The sequence below is a fragment of the Chelmon rostratus genome, chromosome 1 (assembly GCF_017976325.1).
Source record: "Chelmon rostratus isolate fCheRos1 chromosome 1, fCheRos1.pri, whole genome shotgun sequence".
NCBI lineage: Eukaryota > Metazoa > Chordata > Actinopteri > Chaetodontiformes > Chaetodontidae > Chelmon > Chelmon rostratus.
The window spans coordinates 33644738-33649105 of NC_055658.1; positions in this window are offsets into that span (position 1 = coordinate 33644738).

Here is a 4368-nt window from a genome sequence, read left to right on the forward strand (position 1 = left end):
GTCACTTAAATTGAGATAGTTCATCACATGATCTAATTCTGGTTTTCAACAAGGTCTGAACTCACAGTCAAAACAGCTTTTTTCTTCTGGACAACAAAAACATTCCTGCATTTGTCCACTCTCCAGACGCTTGGGCCCAAGCCCGTACGCATTTGTCCACTTGCCGGATGCAAAGGCTCAAACGCGGCGAGCGGCGTCACGGCCCGCACCGTTGCGGCTTTAGGCTTTGCAGAAACAATTTCAATTTTCATGTTTATCACATTTTTTTTTTCTGCACATGTGCCCACCGCGAGGAATCTGCAGCGGGCCAGTGGGGGAAGACGCGTTGGTTACGACGGTGATACACTTGCAGTTAGGCTTCATAATGCATTATTGAACTGTTATATTTTGCATGTGGCACATCCATGGAGCACATGTGCCCGGGAGCGGTCCACATGCACCCCCGGGCCACCGGGGGGCACGCAAAGGCTTGAACGCGGCGACCGGCGTCATGGCGCGCACCATTGCGGCTTTAGGCTTTGCAAAAACAATTTCAATTTTCATGTTTATCACTTTTTTTTTTTTCAGCACATGTGCCCACCGCGAGGAATCTGCAGCGGGCCAGTGGGGGAAGACGCGTGGATTGCTACGGCGATACACTTGCATTTAGGCTTCATAATGCATCATTGAACTGTTATATTTTGCATGTGGCACATCCATGCAGCACATGTGCAGATAAGCCCATAAGGGGTCAAATACAGCAACAGATGTCACAATGCACAATACATTGGACTTCTTGCCCACGCTGTAGTAATTCATTCACCTCAATGTCCCTGGTAGCGAGGAAGAGAATGACTCTTTTGACGTCCCCCTGCATAAAACAGAGAGACAGCTAAAGTTTAAGCACTTCCACTTTATTGTTTTCTGTACAGAGAATTTCTTATATATAGAAAGTGCACCAATACTAGACTGGACTCAACTAGAGTCCAGCATCACCGTTTCAGAGGAGGCGACCCCAATGACAAAAAGAAAATAAAGAGAGGGGGCTAAAATGTATTAACAGTTGTTCATGATTAAAATAGTGAAATAAAAGCCACACTGGAGCAACGCTTTGGCCCAAAGTTGCTGGTAGACCAACGGGCCGGGTTGGGGGCAGGGGGAGAGGAAGGAGCAAGGAAAGAGAGGAGACAGCAGGGGGAGAGGAAGGAGCAAGGAAAGAGGGAAAAGGGTTGGCCAGCTATGAATCAAATCAGCGCTGGATTCAAACATCCAGGCCTCATGGATTAATCTTACAATAATACAACGATTCAAGTTGGTTTTACAAGCATGGCTTTGCAGTCTAACAATGTCCTTGGGTCAGGACCTGAAAACAGGCCTTGAAAATGCAGGCCAGGTGGAGGTTGCTCTTCCACCCCTGCTTAGAAATCCAGGCGCTGACCCGGTTTTCAGTTGGTAGACTTCGGCCGAAGTACACTTCAGTGTTCTGGAGATTCCCGAAAGGACTTTTTGCCCACGCCGTAGTGAAAAAGGAGTTCCTCATTCACCTCAATGTCCCTGGTAGCGAGGAAAAGAATGACTTCTTTGTCATCCCCTGCATAAAACCTGGGCCTGAGATTGGCTTTTTTCTGCGAATGATTGATGAACCTTCCAACAGTCTGCATTTCGGGGTGGCACTCACAAAAAGCAGAATGTGCATCGATGCACATGGGCTGTCCTTTTTGATTGGTGTAGAAAAACATATATCCAGTCTCCTCCTCACTGGTGTTCTGGTGTATGGTGTGGCCCTCTTTGGCTGTGATCACCCGCCCATGGTAATCACAGACCACCTCACCGGTCTGAAATCTGCGAGTGGCAACGACACCCTTGCCTTTCCCCTCTATCTCAGTCACCCGTAGTCCTCTCCACTTCTGAGAACTTGTCATTTTCTGGATGTGTCTGGAATCCATGGCCATGTCCACTGATCCTGAGGGCTTCCACTCCTTGATGATTCTGGCAGAGGTGGGGAGGTTGCTCTTCCATCCCTGCTTAGAAATCCAGGTGCTGACCCGGTTCTCAGTTGGGAGACGTCGGCAGAAGTATGCTGTTGAGAAAACATTAAAAGGTTTCCTTAGTTAAGAGAAACATAATCGACAACTTTGAATCATGTACATAGCATTGATAAGTGAAAATGTTTCATTAAACATTGAGGAAATACTCACAGAGATCATGCTGCACGCGCAGTTTCATCTGTGCCTTCAGCCAACGCTCGTACAACTGCCGCTGAAAGTCTTGTGACACCTTCGTGCGCTCTGTCTTGTTTGGCACGTCCCCGTCCAGAGTCACCGGGTGCGTTTCCAGCAGACGGTCAAATGCTGCTTGTACATCCATCTGCACATTTGTAGCACAGGCAGGCTTGTGGGCAGCATCGCGAGCAGCGCCACGGGTAGCATGACTGGGACCCTCATCTGCAGACTCAACACTACATAAGAGAAGAAGGAGAAGAGGAGTACTAGATAAGTGTTCAGTGTGCCTGCATATAAATGATGGGGGGTTTGATGATGTATACAAATTGTTGATGGTATTAATTGTTGACATATGTAAGACATCCTTACCTTGAGTCACCAGCAAGCCTAGCCAGCAGTTGATTGGCCATCACTATGGTCTCCGGCTGCTTCATGCGGTAATGTTTCTCCGCCGTCGCAGTGGAATGGGTGAGGTAGTCGGCCACCAGAGACTTCTCTGTGTCAGTCATTGTCTTTGTGGCCGTCTCGAAGACTCTGCGTGCCACTTGGCTGGTCACTGGCTTGAGTTTGTATCTAAAGTGAAAGTTTAAACCGATGTTAACATGACATCAATTAACACATCGCACCAGAGAGCTGAGACAGCGGTTTACAGAAGTACATTTTGGAGGGAAAATGAATCCTGATGGTTCGCTTACTTTGAGTGCAGCCGGTTCAGGTCATTGGAGGAATTATAGATCGGCCTCCCCGTGGTGGAGATGAAGAAATGTTCCTGTTCCTCATCATCACCTGAGTCGTCCCGCTTGCGCTTCCTAGGGAACTTGAGGAGTTGTGGCCGCACTCGAGTGTAGTACACATCAAACCACTGTTGGCAGAGGGAACATAGGAATAAAGATTCATTTCTGCTTTTGAACAGGTTCTGACAGATCCTCAGAGGAAATCTGATGAACTTACACGCTCCTCCTCCTGTGACAGGGCAAACGTGGCAACTTGCTGTGCGGCCGTCTTGTGCTCTTTAACACCAATAATGACGTTGCCTGAACTGTCTCTCGTACGTGCCTCCCACTCGTCCACCTGCACAAAACAAGGACATCAGATTGATTAGTATGGGGAATGGCAAAAATGTCAGGTGAAATTTACTAACAATGCAGACAAAAAGAGCATAGGAATACTCACAGTCGTGTTCTCCACCGCGCCTGGTCGCTGGAGGTGCTTTAGGATGACCACTGCCTGGAGGTAGTACACCACAAGGCTGCACTCGGCCGTCTCCAGGATTACATTTTTGTCCTGAAAGACCTTCGACACAACTGCCATAAAGTCCTTCTTGGCAGCCCTCAGCACAGCCAAGCAGTCACGTGGTGTCAGCTGTTGTTGCTCAGTCAACATGCTATGCCAATGAGAAAATAGACAAAAGGTTATTAACAAATCACAACATTACATGCCACATTGCTCACATATGTGTACTGAAATCCAGTTAGGTGGGTGAGAACAATTAAACTTACCTCTTTTGGGTGATCTCTTTGCCGTCTTGCTTGGGGCAGCATTTCTGCAGAGACCCAATGAACTCAATGAAGTGCTTGCAGTCCTCAAAGAGTGGCCGATCCTCGTGCCTCAGGTTGGTGTTGATTGTATGGTACGACAGGAATCTGTCGGAGGAAGTACAAGTATTTAAGTATATGTATTTAAGCCCAAATATGTTTATTGTCTCCATAAGTGTTGAGATTGTATGAAAAAAAGCACCAAATGCACCAACCTTTTCAAGCTCTTGAGATAATTCTGCTGAGTTTGCTTTGTCAGCTTTGCCTCAGAGAGCTCACGGAGGTACTGCGAGATCTTTTCCCTGTTCCTGACGAACTCCAGGGATGGGGCCTGTGGGTCCGCGTAGTATAGGAAACGAGCAACGTTGTCAACCTGAAAAAAAGCATGTTAAATTACCTTCTGCTCACTGAATGTTTTTTTTTTACTCAGACAGTCAGAAGTTTTTAATAAACACAGAGTGTTTTATGGTAGTCCTCACCTCCTGTTTGTAATTTTCATTTTGGAGGTCTTTCTCCAGGTATGTGGCAAAGTCCTTCAGCAACGGATAGTCCATGGAGTGCTTCTCATAAAGGCCCTTCTCTGCCATGATCTTCCTGGTCCCCTTCTTCCACTGCACATCTGGGTTACTGCA